Genomic DNA, 26,624 nt, shown 5'->3' on the forward strand with positions numbered 1-26,624 from the left:
ACTCCCAAGAAGTTGGAGGTTGGAGTCATTCATTTTCTTCCTGTGTAAAGTTTGAAGGTGAGGAGAACCAGTTTGTTTCAGAGAAGTGTCTTCAGTTCTTAGTAGGAATTTGAGCTGAGAGACCACCACATCCTGAGATGTCACCCACTATTTGTTATTACTTGTAAAGAAAATCTGTGCAGGAAGCCTATATGTAACTGGTTAAACTGAACTTTTCTGATTAAATGTCCATTTTACTAAACTGGCCACTTTCTATTCCATAGGCATTTTCAAGCACTTTCTATGTATCAGGCCCTGCCAGACACTAGGATTATAAAGATGAAAGTGCATATTCTTAGAATTCATAATCTAGTTGAAGAAATAAGTATAGAACACACAAGTTATAATAAAGCAAGTTAACTGCAATGAAGTAAGTAGATTCAAAGTATAGTCACCAGGAAACACACACACACTGACATTTATAAGAGGAAACCACCTGCCCACTTCAGCTTCTGAGCAGCTGAAAGGTTTAGAGATCATCCTAAAGCTTTTGTGAGGATGAACTGTATAATGTTGTAAAATAACAAGCTAATGGGGGGGACAACAGTCTTGGGGGAACATAAACCATGAAAGAGGTTTGTGACTGTCCATTTATGAAATGCATCCTGTTTTCATTCTTGAGAAGTTCCCTGTTTTTCCAATTCACACTGCAAAAAAATCAGGGTCCTCAAGCATTTTTTCCAAATCTGTTCATTGAGAACAAATTTTCCTTCTGCATATTGTACAAGAAACAAACAAACAGGATTGGGAGGAGGAGGATGAGGCCTATGACAGAGGGGCAGGGCACAGGGAGCACTCGGAGCCAACCCCAGAGTCCAGGAGGCCAAGCAGGTGAGGTCACTCTTTCCTGCCATCATTGGGGGAGGTGATTCCCAGTGTATGCAGTATCTGCTGTTTACTGAATAAACTTTTTTCCACATTAAAAAAAAGGATTGTTTATAAAAATTTTTAGGAAATTTTGAAGCAAAAGTTAGCAGCTATCAATAAATAAGAAAGCTCTTGACACTCTTAAAGACAATTAGATTTTTCTTTTCTATTCTAACATCTTCCACACTTGTCAATTCCATTTATTTTTGAATCATTCTTTTTTATTTTTTATTTTTTAAAATATTTATTTATTTATTTATTTATTTATTTATTTATTTATTTATGATTGACACAGAGAGAGAGAGAGAGAGAGGCAGAGACACAGGCAGAGGAAGAAGCAGGCTCCATGCAGGGAGCCCAATGTGGGACTCCATCCTGGGACTCCAGGATCGCTCCCTGGGCCAAAGGCAGGCGCCAAACTGCTGAGCCACCCAGGGATCCTCAATTCCATTTATTTTTAATTATACCACAACGAGTGAACCAAACCACATGGAAAAACAACAGATCTACTTATGTTACTTACATATTGAAAGATCCAGCAGATTAAACTGAACAGAATAAATGTGTATATTTTTCAGTTATTTTTGTTTTCCTGCCTGCTTTATCTATTTTAAAAGATTTATTTGTGAGAGAGAAAGCACGAGCAGAGAAGCGAGGGAGAAGTAGGCATCCCCTGAGCAGGGAGCCAGATGCAGGCCCATCCTAGGATCCTGAGATCATGACCAGAGGGGAAGGCAGACACTTAACCAACTGAGCCACCCAGGCGCCCCTGTCAGCCTATTTTAACAAGCACTACCCAGATTTACTTTAGCATAAAGGGAAAGCAAAAGGAATATGATAGGTAAATCTAGGATTATGTTCAACTAAAATAATAGAATTAAAAATAAAGAGCCCGAAAGTTGTAGACAGTGGTACAGCAGTCCCCCCTTATCCACAGTTTTAGTTAACCATGGTCAGCCACGGTCTGGAAGCAGATGACCCTCCTCCTAACACGTCATCATTGGGGTCAGCAGTAGCCTAACGCTATGTCACAATGCCTACATGATTAATCTCACTTTGTCTCAGCACACTGGCATTTTATCATCTCACATCATCACAAAAAGGAGCGTGAAAAACAGTATAAGATTTTGAGAGATACCAGTCACATAAAACTTTTATTAGAGTATATTGTTATGATTGTTCTATTTTGTTATTAGTTATCCTTGTCAATCTCTTGTCACGCCTAATTTATCAATGCAACTGTACCATAGGTACTGGATGTCCAGGAAAATACATGGCCTCTCCAGGGTTTGGTACTATCTATGGTTTCAGGTATCACTGGGGGTCTTGAAATAGGTCTCCCACGAATAAGGTAGCATTACAAATAAAGCTACTGTAACTTTTTTTGTTGTTCTGTAGTTTGATATTTAGGGCCCTCTAGAATGTAAACTCTTAATTTCCAGAAGGTTTGTGAGTTCTCCCCATGTAGGGTTTGCATATGCACTGGGACGAAATCAGGAAAGACATTCAAATTCACATTGAATGTCTCTTGTGCTATTGGCCATGGCTGAGCACCCCTCTCCCCCAGCATCTTCATTTTTGTTTTTTTATAGCACCTTGCTATTGATACGTTTTATCTTCTGTCTTTACTGCCAGAACAGATTGGCCAAATTAAAAGAATTCCATTTATTTTGCAAGACTGATGTGTCTAAAATATGGCCTTCACAAACAAATGAGTTTTAGGGGAAGAATGAGTGAATGCCTCGACCCGAACTTCTCCCTCTCAAGCTTACCTGGGTGGTTATATTCTTAAGCAGGAGACAAAAAATGTAGTTAGATAAACTGATTTACTAATGAATTATTTTTTCTATTCTAGCAAATATCTTGTAAATAAGGGTGTCCTGATTAGTTTTATTCTGGCAAATAAGCTCTGTTTGATATAAGAAAGAAGGAGATGGGTTTTAGTAAAGAAAAAAGGAATTGATAAAATAATGAATATGAAAAATTAGGTTTATGGAAAGGTCAATACCTGAAATTGTGACAGATAATTTCTCTATTGTTCTAGGATAACTACACTGACTTTGAAAGCAAATCATTACCTTAACACCTTATGAAGTTGTCACAGGGTATAATGAATCAAAGATTATTTCATCATTACATATAAACAAAAGCAAATAAGCAAAGCCACAGGAAAAAGCCCAAAGGACATTTTCTCATTAGATGAACATGTGAGGTCTTACTGGCCATGGGTTAACTACTTGGAATATTTCATATTTTGAAATTGTAGGACCATTCACATGGGAAACAAGATTTACCATCATTTTTGTTCTTTATCCTTTTGCCATTTCACATCATCATGGTGCTTGTGGAGGGGTGGTCCCCTGAATCTCTAACTGCACTTTTAATCATAAAAAACTAGTATTTCCCACCCACCCAACCAGACACACATCAAGAAGTTAGGAAAAGAAATGCATTTAAAATACCAAGTCCCTCTCTCACAAATTGTGGCATTTCATGGAAAACACTATGCCAGACAGCAAGCTAGCATCATTCTTTTATGTGTAGGCTAAGAGGTCAGCAGGATTGCAGCATGGGAGAGAGTGCAAAGGTCTAGAGGCCGAGGACATACAGAACTGACAGCTTGCTGCAATTTTGTTATGTAAGATCAGTTGTTCGGGAACAGATCTGTTAAATCTTGCACTTACTTCTTGTCTGTCACTGGGGTTGACCACTTGAACAGATGCAGATGACAAGAAGAAGGCAACTGTAACAAAACAGAGCCTTGCATCTCAGAGAAACATCTGTCACTGCCCCTTTCATTTAACCTCAGCACCGGGTCCTGTTATACCAGTCTTCCAAATACCTCCTTATCTCTGGGCCAGATGGACCCAGACAAGACCCAGTTCCATCAGACTTGGGGAAAATAGAAAGTAGGTACATGAATACCTAAGGCTGGGGATTCTTGAACAAAGCTACTTCTAAGAGTTTATTATTCTTAGAGCCCCTAACTTACTTAGAAGACAGATAGCAATGAAAGCATAGGAAATAAATTCTACCATCACTAAAAAAACAGCTGCTATTGGCAACTTTTTATATATAGTCATGGTACCTCATAGGTTTTTTTATTCATGCCAACAGGTGATGAGAATGAATATATTGCCTTCCTCACCAGACATGTATAGTAGGCCCTCATTATTTATATATTTTGTATTTGTGAAGGTTGAAGAACACGGAAATCTGTATTTTGAATAAGCTTTCCAGGTGACTCCTACTTTATAGCATTTTAGAATACTGTTTAGGCTCCAAAATAACAGACAAATGGGAAGATTGGCACAGGCTGTGTTTCCTTCTCCCACCCCTCATTCCAAAGGCTTAGTTGGCCTGTGAACCTCTGAGGCAATAAGAGAACTACATGCTGGGAGGGGCTCTTCTTGGGAGTCACTATAGATGCCCTACTGGTTGCCTTTGGAAACATCTGGAAGTGTAAGTCTGAAGCAATATTTAGTTCCCAAACTGCTTCAGTTCTCTGACTTTGGCTCATGTCTCCAGCTTTTCTTCTTGAAGACAAGTAAGGAACAATCCCAGAACAGTCAGTCCATCCATCACCCCTTACACAGCCCTTCAAGATGTTCCCTCTAGCTTTTACCTCCTGCCTCCTCAATACCACTCTCCCCTCACGTTACTCCCTATGCATGGGTCACTTATGCATGGGAACACAGGAAGCCCACTCCTGCCACAGGGCCTTTGCACTTATACTACCCTGGATCTTCGCATGCTTGGTGATAGCTCTCACTCGATTTAGCTCTCTTCTCCTGTTACCACTTGAAAAGCCTTCACTGGATGCTCTATCACTTGCCTATTATCCTGTTTTATTCTTTTTAAAAAATTTCTCTCAGTACCTATATTATATTATGTAATTATTTTTTTAATTGTCTCCACCCTAACACCCCTCCTCAGAATGTTAATGTCATGCAGATAGAGCCTTTGTCTTGTTCATTTGCATATTTTCAGCCTACTATAAAACACTTGAGGGGTGCCTGGGTGGCACAGTCAGTCAAGTGTCCAACTCTTGGTTTCGGCTCAGGTCATGCTCTCATGGTCCTGAGATCCAGCTCTAAGTCAGGCTCCATGCTCAGCATGGAGTCTGATTGAGGTTCTCTCCCTTTTCCTCTGCACCTCCCTACTCATACTCTGTCTCTTTCTAAAATAAATAAATAAAATTTTAAAACAAAAACAAAAATACTTGGCACATATTCAGATTAACTGAATAAATATTTGTCCATAAAGGGATCTTTAGAAATCTTTTGGCCCTATTCTCAATGCTATTCACCTAGTAAGGGGAATCCAAAATGTGATTAAACAATAGTCACTTTATATTGCACTAACACATGTTTGCATTCAGGACACATTATACTTAAAGTTAATTGTAAGACACTAACACACAACAAAGAGAGTGCAAAGTATATTGTGAATGCTTCCTAGGAAAACATTTATCCTGTAATAGGAGGGCCTGGGAGTGTGGATATTAATTCAAAATATACATCTGGGGATTGGAGGTGCTTTAAGTAGTCATAGGGGATTTCAGAAGCAGGAACAGCATGAATAAAAGCAAGTTATATTTTTGGAAACTGGGAGTAAGTACCAGTGACTAGAGATAAGGGCACATGCAGGGAAGTGGAAAGAAATGGTGGAAAGATAGAGAAGTTATGAATAGCTTTTCCAACTACACAAAATACTCTATTTTCAATTTTATTTGAAGAAATGGGAAAATCATAAGCTTTAAAATGATGAAATAACATAATTATGTCTGTATTTTAACAATACCAATGGTGGGAGGCATATGGATTGTAACAGTTCTGTTGGAATTAGTGAGGAGAATGAGTTAGCAAATATGGAAAAGCAGGAGTGGTGGCAATGAGAGAGGGGAGATTGATATTTTCCTGAAATAGAATCAGTAGAATTTGGAGATAGTATGGGTGTGAACAGAATGCATATAAGTTACTCATTTGACAGTTCTGTCCTTTAGATGTGGGGTGGATGGAGAACTCTACTGAACAGGGCAGTGCTTTAGAATGATCACAGAAAGGGAAAACCACGGTCCCCAGTCTAGAGGAGTGTAAAGTAGGAATAAAAAAAAATTGTTAACATGTCAAGGAATTTAGGATATTGCATCAGAATTTAGAATCATTCAGGCCCTGGGTAGGTTTCTCCAGAAGAGATCTACGATAAAAAGAATATACAGCAGAGATGTAAAAAAAAGATGTCAGAAGATTATTAACTTAAAAGCAATGAGAGACACTTAACAGCCAAAGGGAAAATGGATTTAAATTTCACAGTTATACCGACTGACAACATATACCTATACCATCTTCATTAAGATAATTAATGGCAGGAATACCTCCTTTAAGCTGGCCAGAAAGTCTCCTGTGGCTTTTCCCTAACTCAGGCAGATCTAACACTAGAACTGGGTATCCAACTCCAGGCACTTAAAAAAAAATGAAAAAGGAATAGAGACTACTTGATAAGCAGCAAGGGGCCAAGTGGAAATACAGAGAGCAACTGTCCACCCTTAGCCAGTTCTTTTGCCCCCAGCCACATCTGGGGAAATTTTCCCTAAAGTGCATGAGACTAGTGAAGGATGTCGGCTTAACAGCACTTCCATGAGGACTGAATAATGGCAGCTCCCTTCCCAACAATCATCTTCAGGAAGCAAACAGAGAGGCACACAACAATAGGGCTGGACTTCTAGGTATGGTGTGTAGCATGTCAACTGCAACAAAACTGCATTCTGTGATCTAAAAAGCTCCCCCTTCCAGCTTCAGAATATTGGAAATGTAAGGTTTTTCCTCAGGGTTTTATGTACCCTTAAGAATCACTCACAAAAGTAGGGGCTCAACTGATTGCTCTCATTTAGAAGGGTCAAGTTCAGTAAGATTTAGGCACCTTTTATACTCAGCATTTTTTATGGCTAGGTTGTGCTCACCATTTCAAACGTATCTTACATCCACTGTAAATTTTAAACAAAAACAAACTCAATATCCAGAACTAAATATGTCCAGTATGGCTTTCCCTTTCCTTCTTTTGGTGAGATAATTGCATCAATTCTTTAGAGAATTCCTCACGATGATTAGACTGGTCCCAAATTTTCTCACCTCCCCAATTGAGAACATCACAAATAAAACCCTGAAAATTCTGTTGAACTATTAAGTGTTGCTTGCATTTTTGGGTGATCAAATATGAAACATGGAGTGAACTGGAGACTTCAACTACAATTTTCACACACAAATTTTCTTCAGAAAATGGTCTTATTCCTCTTAGTTGACCTTTGCAAAGAAAATGCATGGTCAGTTAACACCTACGTTCAGTGATTTCCAAGCCTTTCTTATTCATCTTTGGCTTCATAAAATATATGTACAAAATGCCATATGGAAATCAAGTAAGTATTCAGGAATTCCTCTTCTGTAATTAATGTGTTTCATAAATAAGTTTTTATGCTTTTTCTGCCCTGATGTATTAGCCATCTGTAGCTTGCTTCAGAAATTTTGAAAAATCTTCCACCTACATATATGTGGTGGAACACACACACACACACACACACACACACACACGTGAGCATGTCCATAGTTATATATTTTCATAATAACCTAGTGCATACTTAAGAGTCCATTTCACTACCATTGCTAGCATTATTCTAATTGAAATGTTTGGATTGAAATTATATAGGAAGATTGTTCTGAAGAGCTTAGAGATCATAAGACTGGCTGTAGAACTATGGGTTGGGAAAATAAAGGGCTGAGTTAGGTCAGTAGGATGACAGGTCTAACTATTTGTCTAACTTGGGTCTGAGTATGTTGGTAAGTTTGATCATTTTATAAATGATTCAAATGTTAGTAGTTTTGCATAGAATAGAATTTAGAATAATGAACATCATCTGCAGGGGATAAAATGGGATGAAGCCTGTATGCTACCTCAGGAAGCCTATTGTCCAATGATGGGCAACAGACTTCAATATATCAGACTTTAGTAAAATGTACTACATGGTAATTATCTCAAAATGAGGAATAAACACAGCACTATGTAAATATTATAATTCTGAGCAATGTAATTGGTAAGGGCTTTAGGGAGGAGATGGCATTGGAACAGGCTCTGAAAGACAAGGGAATAAGAACTGAGGCTGATGGAATAGCACCACTGTCATATCCAGGTCAGAGATAATGAAGGGCTAAAGGAGGCCACAGGGAATTGAGAAAGAATCAAAAGTGTATTCAGGGAATGGTCTATAGTTGTACGAGGCTGGTGTATGGAGTACCTATGATTAGACTTTTCATCGCACTTAAGAGGAAATCAGAAGCCACTTTTGTGTGCCAGGAAAGGCAAAGACAGGATCTAAAGCATGATTCCCGGTAATTCTATTCAACTTTATAATTCACAATTCTATAGGTCAATCCAAAAAGGCCTACTGATGATACTGAATAATTTCCTAGTCCCTAGTGATACTATGAGAGGGTATAGTTTCACATAATTGCAAGGCATCATTATGAACATTCATTTCCTTCAGATTTTTTAATTGAGTGGCTGATAATTGCTCTCTTCACACCGAGGTTCCAGGTGTAATCACTGGTGGTTGTTTTCATTCATCAATAATGTTCACTATATTATGGTGAATTGGTCCATGAACATCTTCTGAAACTCTTTATTAGGTTTCCCTTATTGCATTAGGAAGATCAGCACCACGAACAGATCATGTGCCTGAAGAGCAATCATTAATTTTGTTCCTGTTGCTGAATCTCTCTAGTTCTTTGTAAACTCCCTGTGTTATCTGAGCTGTAGTCATAGTCTGACAATTCATTTATAGGACCAAAGTCCTTATCTGAAAGGCTCCATGCCCTTCCAATATGCTTTTTTGAAGAATGATGAAATGGGTGGTCATCCCTTACTCATGTAGAAAAATCAGGTTCTGTTTAATAAATACATTTTAAAAAACACATGTCAGTGGGAGTGGCAGTAGAAAATGAAACTATTTCTCATCAAAATCATATAGCCATTATGACATAGTGTTAAGGAAAAGAACAAATTCAGGGGACTGCCAGCAAGAAACTGACTCAGGGTAAAGATGAATTGAAGACTGGTTGTAAGACTCTTTGCTGAGACTCTTGAAATGATTAAGGTGTCTACTAGATCCTCTTACACAGACAAAGGACTTCCTACAAAGATTAAGGTTTGGGTCTATAGATGCCCCAAACCATCAAACTATCTGTAATTGAGTCTCCAGAGAGAGAGGCATGTCTCAGAAAGAATTACGGATGTCATCTATTTTGGGGCCTGGTGTTTGGAACTTAGAGTGTTTTTGAAAAGAACCATATTGGGGAAAGCACGGCCAGCCTGAACTAAAAGACTGAAATCCTCTGAGATATAAAAAGTTCTTGGGACCTGCCTTCCTCAGGCAAGAGTCTGTGTGTGAAAACCGTTCACTTGTCTAATGGGAGTTGTTATTTAGCCTATCCCTGTTCTGCATTTGTATGTTGGATGTGTAGCAGGCAAATAACTTGTCATTTTATTAAGAGATCTCTGGATCCAGAAAAGCTGCATTTAGATGTGATGTAGATCACAAGGCTCTGGACTTTGAATTTGATGCTGGGATTACATGGGACTTCAAGAGGGTCTTGGGATGGGGATGGATGTGTTTTGCATATGGCGAGGATATCAATTAATGTAAAGACAGTTGACTGAAAAAAGAGAGAGAGAGAGAGAGAGAGAGAGAGAGAGAAACAACTTTCCCTCCCCTCTCACTGCCTCATTGGTGCTAAGTGTGGCCATGTGATTTGCTTTGGCTAACAGTATATTAGTGGAAATTATATAAGCAAATGCTTGAATCATGCTTGCATGCCTCTGCTTCTGTCATGGTCATAAGAACATGCCCTGGGGAGCTCACCGGTGCCAGGAGAAGGGAGACACACATCAGACATGTGCTCAGCTCCCCCGCTCACTGGCAGCTTCCAGTTATCACCTTAGTCAACTCTAGACCTATGCGAATGAGAGTGAAGCTCACTGCTGTCATGCCACTGAATTTGGGATATCTTTGTTATACATCAATAACTAACTGATCCAAGGCTGTATCCTAAGCACAGACTAAGCTCTGAAGCATCTGTCAGCCTTGTGAGCTATATTATTAGCTCTGTTTTGCAAGAAACTAAAGTTTAGAGAAGTTCTGTAATTGAGTATAGTTTCTAGCCAGGCCTGCCTAAGGCCTGGCTTTAATCCTTTCTTTAATCCTATCAATACCTTTCAGTGTTCTAGAAAATTCAGGTTTGATCCTTTTCTTGAACTTTCCTTTACCCTGCTTTTGGATGGATATACTCAGTGGGTAGGACTAGAAGGCTTTCTCTCTTGTGTTTTCTGTTTTTGACCTGAGTAATAATGACACTAACAAGGGCCTGATTGTGAAGCTGGAAAAAGCTAATCTGCAGCTATGCAATTGCTCTAATTTATGTTGCTATTTCTTCTTCCAGAGAAGTATACTACTCTTTCCTTTCAGGTACACATTTTTTTTTTTTGTTTGAATCCTTCTCAAATTAAAGAGAAAAAGATCTGAAATATGTGCTTGGTGAAAACAACTCACCAACACTGTATGATCTTGATCCTAGTTAATTGCTGATAATTTTAACCTTATCTCTAAATGAGGAATTTATTTATTTATTCATTTTTAAAGATTTTTTATTTTAAGTAATCTTGATATCCAACATAGGGCTCAAACTCACAATCCCGAGACCAAGAGCCCCATGCTCTACCAACTGAGCCAGTCAGGTGCCCTGCTAAATGTAGAATTTAGGGCTTTGTTTTTTTTTGTTGGTGGTGGTTTTTTTTTGTTGGTGGTGTTTTTTTGTTGTTGTTGTTGTTGTGTTTTTTTTTTTTTTTGCCTAGGGCTTTGTATTCTTTTAAATATACTTGAGACAAATCTAAACAGGTTAAAAAAATTGTTGGGGCTAGAGAGAACTTCTTCAGCCTGAAATACTATAGTAAATAAGTCTAGCTCTGAAGGGAAGGGAAGAAAGGAATAAGTGTGTAGCTTATAGGAAAGAAAAAACAAAATACAGATTTGAGCTCACTTTAAGTGCTGGACATATGTTCTGATGTAGCAGGTAGGCCACCTGGATAGAAACTGCCACACAGCCCTTTCATCTTCTTTTGGGTTCCTGGGCCCAATTTCAATGTATGTTTGAGACTTCTCATGTCAACCGAGCAATTTTTGGATACCAGCAGGGTGTCTGAAAATTCAGTTCTGACACTATCTGACACCTGGGCAGAATATCATATTCTATAGGTTAATGGTTTAATCCAACAAGAATGCATTGTCCTTCGCACTTCAGATGCTAGTCACAAACCCAGGTTGTTGCTACCTGTACTTCTGACCAACTGGCTAGAAATCAGAGATTCCCATGACTTCCTCCTTGGGTTCCATTAATTTACTAGAGCAGCTCACAGGACTCGCAGAAACATTTTACTTACCAGATAGATCACTTGTGTTTATTATAAAAGGACAGAACTCAGGAGCCAGATGAAAGAACTGTGTAGGGAAAGGCATGGGGAAAGGTTATAGAATGTCCATGCCCTCTCCAACACCTCCCTGCATTCACCAAACAAGAAGCTTTCTAAACCCCATCCTTCTGGGTTTTCATGGAGGCTCCATTACATAGACATAACTGGTTAAACCACTGACCATCGTAGATTGAAAATCAGTTTCCAACTCCTCTCTTATCCCTGGAGTCAGGGAGTGGGCCTGAAAATCGCAGCTCTCTTTTTTAAAAAAAATTTATTTATTTATTTGAGAGAGAGTGAGAGTGAGCCCAAGTGTGCATACACACAGTGGGTGTAAGGGCAGAGGGAGAGAGAGAAGCAGACCCCACCACCACCACCAGTGAGCAGGATGCCCTATGCCAGGCTTGGTCACAGGGCTCCACCCTGGACCCTAAGATTGTGACCTGAGCATAAGGCAGCCACTTAACCAACTGAGCCACCCAAGTGCCCCAGAAATCCCAGCTCTTTAATCAAAAGGTTGGTTCTCAAGACAACCTGCCCCTGTCCTTAGGTGGGGTCCAAAAGTTACCTCCTTAACATAACAAGATATTTTTATCACTCTCCATCACAGGAAATTCCAAGGGTTTTAGAAGCTGTGAGCCAGGAACCTTAGACTAAGACTAGATATATATTTCTTATTGTAAATCACAATATCACAATTTTCTATGAAAAGTTGAACCTTGACTGATATAGATAGGGGTACTGTCCTGTAAGCCTTCCCACCAAGAGAAAAATGATTGAAAGCAATTCTTGGGAAAAAGTCCTTTTAACTGCTTTAGAGAAAACTATGCCTTATATTATATGTAGTCCACTTTCAGATTTCTTGCTTTTTCTTCATTAAGGAAATGGTGAAAATCCTTAGCCAAAGAAAAATTTCCCCAAACTTCATTGGAACAGAATTGTTTTGTGCAATGTAATTCATGACTCTCCTCTAGAATGTGGCATGGCTAATAAAATACTAAGCAATTCTTTCTTTCTTTTTTTTTTTTTAAGACTTTATTTATTCATGAGAGACAAAGAGAGAGAAAGTGAGGCAGAGACACAGGCAGAGGGAGAAGCAGGCTCCACGCAGGGAGCCCGACATGGGACTTGATCCCAGGACTCCAGGATCATGCCCTGAGCCAAAGGCAGGCACCAAACTGCTGAGCCACCCAGGGATCCCCTTTCCTTTCTTTTCTTAAGAAAGAGAGAGAGAACACATGGACATGCATGGCAGGAGAGGGGCAGAGGGAGAGGGAATCCCAAACAGGCTCCACACCTACTTGGGGCTCAATATCATGACCACAAGATCATGACCTGAGCCACTCGGGTATCCCACTAAGCAATTTTCTGATAAACTCCATGAGAATTAATAAGGGTAAAATTAGTTCTTAGGAAAATTATCACCCATCCTTTCAAGAGTCTATGATACTTTACTTTGCTGTTCTTTTGTATTTGACTTAACAAATGCAAACAGGCCTCCTAACCACAAAACTATAACCAAATGTTTGCCTATCAATAGCAAGATTATAACCAAACAGAAATTGGTAACTCAATTATCAATACTGGAAAAAATTTAAAAATATGTCTGGTCCAATATGTCGCCTCATTCTGCTGCTTTAGGCTACTTACCCTCCGTATCTAAGACGAGGGAGCTGAATGCAGCTCTGGTGGGCCGCACATTATCACAGCGGACCCCACAATAATATTTGCAAAATGCCTGGCATGAAATATCTGCTCAATATTGACCTCCTTCCTTCCCTTTCCATTCCCTCTGTTCAGAACAACCATAACTGTCAAATGATTTTAGGGCAAGAAGATTTGCTCCCAAACACCAGGCTCTTATCCTCACTGTCTGCTCATGACTTTTCACAATTTTCACTTGAAGTATTGCCTTTATGTTTTTAACAGGAATCTGTTCTTTCAATATACTCCATTAATCACAATGATTTACTGTATCTGCGTGGCTGACCCTGAAGGTTGCCTTTATTGAAATTGAGTGCACTTGTTCGCATCCTCTGGGTGGGGACTGGCTCTGTGTGGGGATGAAACAGGTGTGGGGGTTTTGTTCCAATCCCTTCAACTCAAAGAACAACTTCATGGCTGAGGTCAAGCTGAGAATAGATCCCTCCCCACTGGGCAGAGACCTGGCTGCCAGGACACTTTCTGTCGGGTATGATTAAAGCCTACCCCTGACAGCAGAGGCCCGGGGCTGTCCTTCGTCCACTTCGTGCCCCCCACGGTATGCGCAGGCTAAATATCACACTTCGTCACTGCAGGGAATCCGAACCATGGGGACAGGTTATCTTTATTTCGTAGAGGGAAAAGCAGATTCTCAAAGGGATTAGTTCAGTTTTCCCAAGGACATATGGCCAGTGAGTGGTGAGTGGCGGACGGAGGTCCCCACTGGCTGACTGTGGAGTCCCTGTGTCTCAGGGTGCATTTCGGGACCTGCCATGCTACCACGTTGTCTAGGGCCTGCTGTACAGAGCCCGGGCTGCAGACCAGCACCACTGGCATCTCCACGAACCCCTGGGCAATACAGACGCTCAGGTGCCACCTGGAATCAGAATCCTCATTTTACTAAGATTCCCAGGTGATCTGTATGCACAGGGACGTTTGGGAAGCACATCGATAGGGCATAATATGCAGTTGTGAAATAAAGTCCTACAGAGAGTGAAAGAAGTTTCTAAAACATGTAGGATAGGTGAAGAAGGGCTGGTATGGGTCAGGTAGGCCATCTAGAAGACACCGACAGAAGGGATGGAAGACAACATGCCACGAACAGCAGAGCGGGGTTTCTCTGCAGTAAGTGTCAGACTGGATGGGTTCATCGAGGACCGAGTAGGACAAAGGAAAAACGACATCCAGAGACACTGGATAAACGGAAGACACGTTTCAGAACACTCAGGATGAGGAAAAACCTGGTAAAACTTCCAGAGAGAAGAAACAGGTTTACTAGGGAATGAGAAGCAGGGATATATGTCACAAGAAGAACTGGAATCACCAAAAACGTCTGAGGGAAAAGATACTTGAAGCCAACATTTCGTACCCAGCGGATCCTTTATTCAAAGCCAAGAACAAGAGAAACTTATTTTCAAGCACAGTTGATTCAGGTAGATCCTTAGTGGCAGATCACAGGCTGTCCCTCGAGGTTAAGCAGAAAAGGGCTTCTTCTCAGCCGCAGGCCCCCGGCCAGGAAGGAGGCAGCCAGAGGAGGGGCTGCACCCACAGTCTGGGTGTTGCTGTGGAGAGGATCCTGGGGACACCCCGGTGTCATCCCTCGCTCCGCCCACGCGCTGTCCTTGGAGCTGGCTCCCACTCTGCTGTTAGGTTTCTCCTTCGGCCCTGGGGCCTAGGAGGCCAATGAAGTGCTCCAGCTCGCAGGAGGACTGGGTGGCTGCCAGGGGGTGAATCAAACGTCAGCTGGCCTTACAGGGTGAGAGACAATCTGTTCTAGCTGTACTTGGACGCCAAAAAGAGCTGTTCTATAGCATACCGGGCCCTCAAGGAGCTGGGGAAAGCCCGCTGAGTGCCAGTTTACTACAGGGTCGGGACTGTGCCACTTATCTATCACAAGAGCAATCATTTTCTTAGCATGAAGGATAAGATTTTCTGAATAACATTGCCTTAGATGAAAAAAAGTAGGAAACAGATATATGTATAGAAAACTCAGTGCTTAGAATATGAATCAAAATTCATAACCTCTGGATTTTGGTACTAACCTAAGAGGGATACTGGAAAATATCCAATAGACTCCTTAGCCTCCTTATTTCAGATTACCTTTTAAGCCTTAAGGATTTAATTCTTTGTAAATTGTATTTTCATTTTTTATAGATTTTTTTAAAAAATGAAAATGTTACTTAAGGAATATATGAGTAAAATACGTTCAGATACAAATACTCAAGCAATAACTTAATTTTAAAGGAAAAAGGAAAAATCAATCATAACCCACCATTCAATAAATTTATTCCTAGGTTTACTTTATGATCTTTCCTGATGATCATATATAGGTAGAGAGAAAGGGAGAGAAATTTAAAAATGTATTTGTGGATGCATTTTTCTATATTTACAAAATGAGATCACACTATACACATTGCATTTATAGCATGTACATGCATATATCTTTTTTCATCTCACTATATCATGACATCGTTCCATGTTAATATATACATGTAAATCATATTCCATCATATGAATGTATAAGGATGTATTTAAGGACGTATTGGTGGGTATTTGAAATATTTCTCACTAGGGGCTATTGTAAACAATAAGATTATTATGAATTGAATTATATGTCACTCCCACTCCTACACACACAGATTCATATGTTAAAGACTTAACCCCCAATGTGACTATTTTGAAGGAGAGAGCTCTAAGGATATAACAGGTCATGAGGGTAGGGTTCTAATCCTGTAGGACTGCTGTCCTTAAGAGGAGGAAGTACAGAGATTTGTCTATTTCCATGTGTGCATAGAGGAAAGGACAATGCGAAGACACAGACAAACAGCATCTGCAAGCAAAGGAGAACAACCTAAGAAAGCACCAAATGGCGATCATCCTGACAAAAATTTCTGGTCTTCAGAACTGTGAGAAATCAATTTCTGTTGTTTAACCATCCAGCCTGTGGTGTTTTGTTTTAGTGGCCCTTGTGAACTAGGACCAGAGCCATCCTCATGGGTGTGAGGTAGTATCTCATTGTGGTCTTCATGAGCACTTACTTGCCTTTTTCTAGTAATTAGGAATGTTAAATAAGCCTCTAAGACACAAATTTTTAAGGCTTCTGATTTATACTGCCAATTGTTCTTCACAAATGTTTTACCAACTAAAACTCTTACCAAATGGTGGCTTATTTGCTCTCTCCAAAATCCACAGGTTATATTTATCATATACCTTTGAAAAAAACGCTGATCACATATAAGGAGAATGTTGCTGCAAGCCCCTCTGATTGCAGTATAAGGTCCTACATTTCTTCAGTATTATACATGGATTTAGCACGCTTGGCACTAAAAAGATATACTTATTGAATTGAAAGTTACATTTTTAACAGACAACAGACTTTTAAAAGATTATATGAGATTAAATATCGGATTTTATTCTTTTATATCTGCATTTTCTCTGCCTCTCCTAACTCCTGCTACCTCTAATTCCCATGGATTCCATGTGGTCTCCCATCTCCCTGCAGACTCCTTGATGATATCTGTTTACTTACTGAATTCCTACTTCATTTCATTTTCCTTCTATTGATATAGTCAATAAATACCAGTTATTCCTTTATAAGGAAGAAAGGAAAGGAGAGCAGAAAATGCCTCAAGTATATTTAAAAGAATACAAAGCCCTTAAAAAAAAAGCCCTAAATTCCACATTTAGCAGGGCACCTGACTGGCTCAGTTGGTAGAGCATGGGGCTCTTGGTCTCGGGATTGTGAGTTTGAGCCCTATGTTGGATATCAAGATTACTTAAAATAAAAAATCTTTAAAAATGAATAAATAAATAAATTCCTCATTTAGAGATAAGGTTAAAATTATCAGCAATTAACTAGGATCAAGATCATACAGTGTTGGTGAGTTGTTTTCACCAAGCACATATTTCAGATCTTTTTCTCTTTAATTTGAGAAGGATTCAAACAAAAAAAAAATGTGTACCTGAAAGGAAAGAGTAGTATACTTCTCTGGAAGAAGAAATAGCAACATAAATTAGAGCAATTGCATAGCTGCAGATTAGCTTTTTCCAGCTTCACAATCAGGCCCTTGTTAGTGTCATTATTACTCAGGTCAAAAACAGAAAACAAAAGAGAGAAAGCCTTCTAGTCCTACCCACTGAGTATATCCATCCAAAAGCAGGGTAAAGGAAAGTTCAAGAAAAGGATCAAACCTGAATCTTCTAGAACACTGAAAGGTATTGATAGGATTAAAGAAGGAAGACTTAGGCAGGCCTGGCTAGAAACTATACTCAATTACAGAACTTCTCTAAACTTTAGTTTCTTGCAAAACAGAGCTAATAATATAGCTCACAAGGCTGACAGATGCTTCAGAGCTTAGTCTGTGCTTAGGATACAGCCTTGGATCAGTTAGTTATTGATGTATAACAAAGATATCCCAAATTCAGTGGCATGACAGCAGTGAGCTTCACTCTCATTCGCATAGGTCTAGAGTTGACTAAGGTGATAACTGGAAGCTGCCAGTGTGTGGGGGAGCTGAGCACATGTCTGATGCGTGTCTCCCTTCTCCTGGCACCATTGAGCTCCCGAGGGCATGTTCTTATGACCATGACAGAAGCAGAGCTGAGCATCTGCCTTCGGCTCAGGGGATGATCCTGGAGTCCTGGAATCAAGTCCACCTCAGGCTCCCCACAGGGAGCCTACTTTTCCCTTTGCCTGTGTCTCTCCTGAATAAATAAATAAAATCCTTTTTTTTTAATTTCTGCCCCTCCCCCTGCTAGTGTGTGCTCACTCCCTCTCTCTCTCAAATGAATAAAATATCTTAAAGAAAACTTAAAAAGAAAATTTCATTTGCATAATAAATAACATGATCGATCTACCTATAAAAGAGCAAAATATGATCGCATATAGATGCACTTCTTGTTACAGGATTTCCTCATGTACCTATAGCAGGAGACCAGTCTAGGAGGCATCATGGAACTATGAAAATTTGATTTACTTCAGATTGGTAGATCAGGTTTGTGGGAGAATTGACAGGCAGATGTTCTTGAGCTCATGGGCTCGAAGATTTCCCTTTAATATACACAACCTTTTTCTTCCCATATCATCTCAGTCATTGTTCTTACCAGAAACTATACCTTAACTACAGGTCCCCTACTGACAAAGACATCTTTTGCTTTGTGAATCACATCTCTGTCATTTTGTTGATAAAATCATTCTGCTTTTACCATAGTGCAGAATCTCTTTTAACATATTGCCCATCCTAAATTTCTCCCTGATTTTAGTATAGTAAATTTTCCTCCTAATAGTACTGCCTAGCCCTTCCTCATTATGTATTACACGTGTCCTTCTAAAATTTTTCTCTCTTTTTATATGGAGCTAACATCTAAGTTTTCTACATTCTTCTTCCATGATTGGTATTACATTAAAATAAAAATATAAAAATATTGCCATTACCATTGCAAACTGTACTGAAATATAGCCCATTGCATGAATTGTCAGTTACTAGTTTATGTCACAGTTCACAGTTGATGTCACTCACATTTTTTACTGACAAAATTTTCCCACAAAAGGTCTCTGAGAAATCAAGATGAAAAAACTGGAAAAATATTTTAGATATTGTGTCAGGGGAGCATTAGAAGGGATCAAAGAGTCTAGGCTTATTTGATATAACAGTTTGAACATGCAAAACACCAAATTCAAAAACTGACATGTCAGTATTTGGGGGAGTGTAGAAGAAAGAGGCCAAGAAAGCAATCTAGAAGAAAACTTTGTTTATAATGGACAAGGTAGACCCAGGTGAGTCAGGACAACTAAGTGAAGCTTAATTTATCAACATTGACAGTGGCTATAAGAAGACAATTTAGGTTTAAAAAAAAGATGACTTATAGGTGCTTTATGTGGTTATGCACAGTTGCTTACAGTACTGGTTTATTTTACCTAATAGTCAAGTTTTATGAAATATCATTAAAATGAAGATGTTTGAACTAAAAAAGATTTCACTGTGCAAAACATTTATGGAGTGTCAAGACACAATTATTTATAGTGAGATATATTTAAGTATATTACTGGAAACAATATCATTATTGGATTATTGGCTGCTATATGGGGAGATTCAGAATGAGTTGAAGCTGTTGGCAATGTTAAATGAGATTTCCTATTTTTCTTATTTTAATAACACCAGTAGGGCTCGTTTCTTATCTCGGGGGCTGGCAACAAATAGTTGATAGAAAAGAAGACTGCCACCAGGCTGCTCGGGTCCTAAAGTGCTGCTGCAGATGGTCTGAAGCATTTTAGGACCATCTCTTTATTCAGACCAAATCCTCTTTATTATGTTGTGTGCTCTGTCATAAATGCTAACACTGAATTTCTTTTTGTTTGCTGACAACATGCCAGCTAAGCACTGTGCAGTGTTCCAGGGAAAACATATTTTCTTTGAAGTATTTGCTTTATGATTTTTCAAAGGTTTGCCTTGTTGCTAGCTACCTCTTCTGTATCTCAAGTGTGTGTGTGTGTGTGTGTGTGTGTGTGTGGCCCAAAATTGAAGAATTAAACAAAAAAACCTACAACAAAATCCTGATCACTGTTTGGGCACTAACTGGGTTTCACACATTCAACTATCCTCGTAGGTAATGAACTAAGAATTTATTTTCTTATGAGAGAGAGAGAGAGACAGAGACAGAGACAGAGAAAGAGCGCTTGCACATATGAGTGCGCACACCCAGGAGCTGGGGGAGGGGCAGAGGGGGAGGCAGAGGGACAAGAGGACTCTGCATGGAGTGTGAAGACTGACTTTGGGCTAGATCTCAGAACCCTGAGATCACGACTGGAGTCAAAATCAAGAGTGGGATGCTTAACCTACTGAGCAACCCAGGCACCCCAGTAATGAACAATTTATGAAACATTGTCATGACACTTTCATCATTCCTTGAAGATGTCCAAGCTGTTTATGTGTGGGCAAGTAGAGGCTCTCAGTTATTGACTACATTAAGCAAGAGACAAAATGGCATGGGGATTTTTTTTGGACATACAGGATTTCAACATCTCAGGAGTTTATATGTGAGCCTGACAAATATAAAGGAATATTCTGAGTAAAATGTGTAATTATTGCAAAAAATCCTGAGAACCCTGCCATCATTCACTGTGGTTAGCCCCATAAAGTCTATTACCCTGTATTTTGTTTTATATAGCTTATATCCCAAATTATAAGGTAACTACACGTGATATTCTTCGACTAAATAATTACCATAACCATTAGTAGAGGCATTTACACGCCCTAAGTGGCTCCATCTTTCACACAGTTCTTCTTCATTAAGTGTTTTGATGATGATGCTACTGACTGTATCTTTTTGTTGAGGGTAAGTGGAAATTTGACAGTTTTCTCTTTCAGCAGTCCTTAGAGCCCTAGGGATTTGATTTTTTTTCTACTATGTTGAAGACGAGTTTTTAGTTCTAAATTCTGTGATTCGCATGTAAAATTCTTCCCATCTCTGTCCCTTGTGAATTTTCCATTTGGTGTGAAATGAGAAAGCTGAAGTAAATGCTACTAGTAGAATGGTAGTTTAAAATAATCGTTGTTTTGGGCTACACTGTAAACTCCTCTTAAAGTCCTCTCTGTCCTCACTACAATGTCCTCCTGATGCACCTGCAGTGCTCCTGGGTTTTTCTCCCAGGGTCATGGCTACAGCCTCTTCCCCGTTTTTCTCCCTCAGTTTCGCTCTAACGTATTCAATTTTCTTTTCAAATGCCACTTCCTCAGAGAACAATGCTCTGGTCTCCCCATGGAATACAACACCTCATCACTCTCTCTGTTCTATTATCTGGCTTTGTTTCCCCTTGAAACATGTATCTGTCATTACTTGAAAATATGTTTATTGACTCTTTCCCCTTTACTATGTAGATTGCAGTGTTCATAGATTTGTTCCCTGCTGTACTTGGATACGTAGGAAAGTCCCTGGCCTACAGTAGATCCTTACACAACATTCCTAATAGAGGAATAAATATTGGTACTGAAAGAGGACTTCAACTACCCCCATTTTGGCCTCCATCTGCACTTTCTTTTTTTTTTTTTTTTTTCTTTTTTAAGATTTGAGAGAGAGTGGAGCAAGAGGAAGAGCATGAGTGTGTGTGGAGGGGGTGTCAGAACAAGAGGGAGAAGTAGGCCCCCAACTGAACAGGAAGTCCCACCCGAGGATTAATCCCAGGATTCCAGATCAACCCGGATGGAAGGCAGTCGCTTAACCCACTGAGTTGCCCAGACACCCCACCCCCCTGCACTTTCTGATTAAGTTCTTTTCAGCTTATGTTTTAACTCAGGCAAAAGACCCTGCAGGCAAAGCATCCCTTTTTTGGGAATCAAAACTACTCCCTCAAGCAATAGGGACTGGCCTAATACCAATAAGACCCCATGGGATTGACTTTAACACAATGATCAGCCTGACCTTTACTGCCCACCTGCTCTTACCCACTGACCTTTGTCCCACATCTTCTTTATACAAAGCAGAGAAGTACTTTCTGCACTTCAGAGACTTTTTGAGACGTTAGTCAGCTGTCTTTCCAATATTGACCTCACTGAAATAATTTTCTTTCTTGTTTCACCACCACTTGTCTCTCTGGCTTTGAATTTTGTCAAGGCCAATGACTGATCCTCCGCTGTTTGGAACCCTCAGAGCCAGGTGCTCTTGCACCCTTGGGCCTCATTGACAGTAGGTCTTAATGGCTTACCACACTTGTATTTTAATGAAAATTCTAAAATACACTGTGCACATACAATAGGTCACACACACAACAAAACTAGGTTCTGCTCAAAATGTTAGCCTAAGAGGTAAACTCAACTCCTTCCACAAATACACCAAAGCTACACTACATTTGGAACAAATGCCTCTGAAAAAAAAAAAAAAGACAAAACAAAACAAAACCCCAAACGCTAATGACTCCTAAGCACCGGGCAAATGGAGGTCTACACTGACCTCCCTCCAACATACGGAGGTAGGAGACACTAGGACACCACCAGCCTGGCAGTTGACCTCACCCCTCGCGCAGTGATAGGGTGGGAACTCGAAAGTCAGAGCTTCTCCCAGAGGAGCCAAGGGTTCAAACCCCACAGGGGGAACCCCCAGCTTTAAGACCACAACCTGGGAGAGGAATCTTGAAAACCATCTAGCTCTGAAAACCGATGGCGCTCATGTCTCCAAGATCTACTTGGCTACAGAGACTGGAGAAGTAACTCTTCGAGGGCTCGTGTCCCCCGACCCCGCCTGTGCAGGTCCCTGGGCAGGGGCTGCCAGTCTAGGGGTGCCGCATGCCGCGTGCGAAGGTTGGCCTGCGGGGTAGGCATCTCCCTGAACACGCACGAGGCCCTCTGCTGGGATGGAGATGGGGGGCGGGGGGCTCCCCTTGGGCTCTTGCTACAGCTGAAGGATGCTATATATATATATATATATATATATATATATATATATATATATTTTTTTTTTTTTTTTTAACTCCAGGCTTTTTATTTTCTTTCTTGCCTTTTTTCCTTTCTTTTCTGTTTCCTGGCAGATACCATCTCTGTGCCCTCTCTCTCTGTCTTGCTTTAGCTGGCAGATGCCATTTTGTTGTTGTTTCTTCTTTGAACTCTAGGTTTTTCTTTCTGTCCCCCCCCCCACTCCCCCACTCCCCTATAAATGTTCCTTTCCCAGCAGGTGCCAGCTCTGTGCCCTCCGTCTGCCTTACTCGGCCCTGGGTGGCATCTCTGTGCCCTCCTCCCTCCGCTCTTCTCCCGAGCGCCACTGTCCCCTGGGGGGCAGCGAGTAGGCTCAGGTGCCACGGTTTTTGGGGCTTCTGTGAGGGGCGACCTCTGCATCACCCCGCTCCCGTGGTCAGTGGGGCTTATGCTCGGGCATCCTACAGGATTCTAATCAACAGGGAAAGGGTTCTTAAACGGGCTACCACCCGCAGGGCTCAGCAACAGGCGACAGACCCAGCACATCAGCCTTTCTGTGAAAGAGGCCTATTAGCTCTTCATCATTTCAGCTGCAGCTTGAGGGCGAGGCTTCTCATGAAATACATATGTAAGGGCCACCTGCAGCCCTTTCCAGAGACCTTGGAGGGTGGGTGCTATCTCCATGCTGTCTTGCTGCTGCACTCCAGCCTGCCAGGATTTCCCAGAATGCAGCTTTTATGCATGTCTGGTGTGCTGGTCTTTGCTGCTGCCACCCCAGGAATATCCTTGGTGACCTGGGCCTGGTAGCCAGGGGGGACTCGGCATTCCCCGATCTCACAGGACTGTAGTAACCAGAGAGAGTTCATGGTAGGTTGCTGCTTCCAGGGCATTGTAAGGACAGCAGACTGAGACTCACCCTTAGTCTTTCCGTGAGGGAGGCCTATTGGTTGTCCTGGAGCTTTAGCAGGACAATAGCCTTGGCATATCTAGGGGACTATGAATGTACTTTGTGGGAATGTAGGCTGGCGCATGCCATCTTTGTGTTCTCCCTCTACATCACTACAGCTCACTGGTATCTCCCAGACAGGAGCTTATAATTTACATAGTGTTCTGCTAAGTATATGGCCCCTTCATCTTATGTTGTTCACCAGCCTCATTGTCTTAATGAATGCAGTGATCATACCTGCTTTTCTTTCTACAATTTAAATCTCTTCATGATTTAAAATATTTATTGGAATAATTTTTGTAGAACTATTGCCAATTTGCTGAATCTCTATGTAGGAGAGGAAAAGGTTTCTTTTTCCTCTACCCTCTTGAGGTTCTCCAGGTAGGACCCTGCAAATTAGATTGACAGAAGATGAACAAGAGAAAGACAAATAGAAAATTGTGCATTGCACATATACATGGGAGTTCTCAAGGATGAATAACTCAAAGGAGTGGTTAGAACTTGGACTTATGCAGTATCTTAATAGAACAATAAAGTTTTAGATAAGTGACAGGACAAAGGAAAGAGACTGAGTTTCGAGGCTGGGGATTGTGGGAAGGTAAATGTGTGGGGGAACTAATGGGCAATAAAGCCTGGTAAGTAAAGTTTGAGATGTTGATTCCTGTAGTGCATCTCTGGGCTGATAAGGGTCTAGAGTTGTCACTGGTGACTAAATTGTGTCCTTCCTGGTAGAAAAGGGAGGAGGAACAACTTGACAAATTTATGTCCTACTCTTAAGCAAATGGGGAAGGGCCAAGAGCTTTATGTGTATGTGTTTTTCTCAATTGCATTCAGGCTAAAATTTTCTTTGTGCTAATGTGGCATATTTTGTTACCCATTGCCTATTATCTCAATTCACTATTTTTATGAAGCTCCAAAACCCTTTGTCATAAGATGAATACTTCCTCATCTTCAACAAACTTTTCCATTTATATGTCTCTTTATGTTTCATAACTAGATCTGTGAAATTTCCCACACAAAAAAAATCCACTTAAATTATAATCTAGTTTATTTAGTACCCTTTATTGATAATCCAAAAATAATACTTCAGTGAAGGGCTATGTCAAATTTCAGGAAAAATTATTGTCTTTGTTACTCATATAAATTTACTCTTTATTTTCTAGTTACAATTTATTGCAGTTTTTAACATCTAGCTGAGCTTAGAATTTCTAGCTCCTTTTTTCTTTTTCTTTAAAAGAAATCCTGTCCTAATAGGATGTTTCTGTAACTTGAATCTATCTGAGTGTAAAAAATTACTCAGAACAATATAAACATAAGCACTTTCCATTAAGAATTTCACTCAAAAGTGTTTTTCATTTAATAAAAGCTAGTGAAGAGATACCACAAGAAAGAAAGCAAATAACTCTTTATTCTTTCTTATTCCCACAAATGATTTCATTATTTATTTAATTACATAATGTCTTTCTCCGTCTTTGAAGTATTATACTTGAGGATAAAAGTTATTTTTATCTATTTTTAACATTTTTCTAAAAGTAAATAAGCTTTATGGCTAAAACTCATGACCTTGAGGTCAAGAATCCCATGCTCCACCAACTGAGCCAGTCAAGAGCCCAAGGATAGAGGTTTTATGATACTATTCATTGTAGTGTTATCTTGCCAAAATAAAAAGTTTTATGAGATATAATGTGATTGTATTTGTATTCAGCCCTGATATTTGCTCTTTCTCTCCTGTACTCCATTAGAATGTGAGTCAAATCATGATTCCCACTTAGATCCAAAGTAATACAAATTGAGTTACTTGAAACATGGCCTTGCTTTGTGAGTATGTTTTAATTTTGGAACTCAGGCTGACAGAATGTTTCTTTGGTCATTTATCTGGACATAATTCTGAGTACAAAGTTAACATCCATGGAAGTTAGACATACCTCATCTCAACTTCAGTGCTCTAAATTAAATACTTTTATGTTAATCAACCTTTAGGTAAATATTTAACTGTAAAATCAATTCCCAGTTTTTTCTTTGTTCATCAAATAAAGCAAAGGCAACATTAATGTGAGTTCATGAGTGCTCATTTACATTTTATTTTCCTTCCTATTTTCAACTCATGGCCTGCTTTGGCCCTCAGTTATCCTGCTTTGTCCAGCAAAAATCAACGGGGCTGTTTTCCACAATTCAATTTGCCTTTGGGATGTCAGCCAATGCTTTTCTGAGAAAAGTGACCTGATGACAGTTCTACTGGCCTTGTTTTATTTTTGAAACAGAAAAATAGCTAGTTTCCATCTTTCTTTAATTTTTCTTTTCACAGGTGAGAATGCTAAATGACAGCTGTGTGGACCAAGTTCAGCTTTTCACATCAAGAGAACTGACTAATGGGGCATGTGATAAAAGTGTTGCTACCATTTGAGCATCACAATAGTTTCACTCCTCCAAAAGACATCAAAACAAGCATGAAACTTGAAAACTAGAAACCAAAGGATCCTTCGTCATTTTGTTTAACAGGTACATTAACCCCAAATTCTTAATTATTTTTTTAATAACTGGGCTCAGAAAGAAAAGCATCCATCAGAGTCCAAAAGGCAAGAGTCAGAGTTTATAAACAACTGTGGCCACAATCTAAAGTACTTACCAATTTGAGGTTTGTGACAGACCTGCTGGTCCCTTGTTTCATACCCTCATAATAATCACTATTATGATTGTGCTCAATATACAGTTTCCGTGATGACCAGTAATAATAAAAAGGAATAATTTCTTTTTAAAAAATATAGAAGTAACATTTTACTTAATTTTTTAATTAATTAATTAATTATTTTTTTAAGTACCCATACCCAACATGGGGCTTTTTTTTTTTTAAGATTTTATTTATTTATTCATGAGGGACACACAGAGAGAGATGCCGAGATGCAGAGACATAGGCAAAGGGAGAAGCAGGCTCCATGCAGAAAGCCCGATGTGGGACTCAATCCCGGAATCCCAGAATTCTAGGGTCAAGCCCTGAGCCAAAGGCAGATGCTCAACCGCTGAGCCACCCAGCCATCCCCAACATGGGGCTTGACCTCATAATCCTGAGATCAAGAGTTGACTCACTCCACTGACTGAGCCAGCTAGGCGCCCCCCCAAAGTAATAACTTTTTATATCTACCTTTACAGGTCCA

At 39.9% G+C, this 26,624-nt stretch overlaps 1 pseudogene; it reads left to right on the forward strand.

Annotated features, from left to right (window-relative positions):
* The first annotated feature begins 14,162 nt into the window (after positions 1-14,162).
* LOC112923865 (centromere protein V pseudogene) overlaps positions 14,163-26,624 on the forward strand; it is an 80,841-nt pseudogene continuing 68,379 nt past the window's right edge.

Source organism: Vulpes vulpes, chromosome 7, assembly GCF_048418805.1.
Source record: "Vulpes vulpes isolate BD-2025 chromosome 7, VulVul3, whole genome shotgun sequence".
Classification (NCBI taxonomy): Eukaryota; Metazoa; Chordata; class Mammalia; order Carnivora; family Canidae; genus Vulpes; species Vulpes vulpes.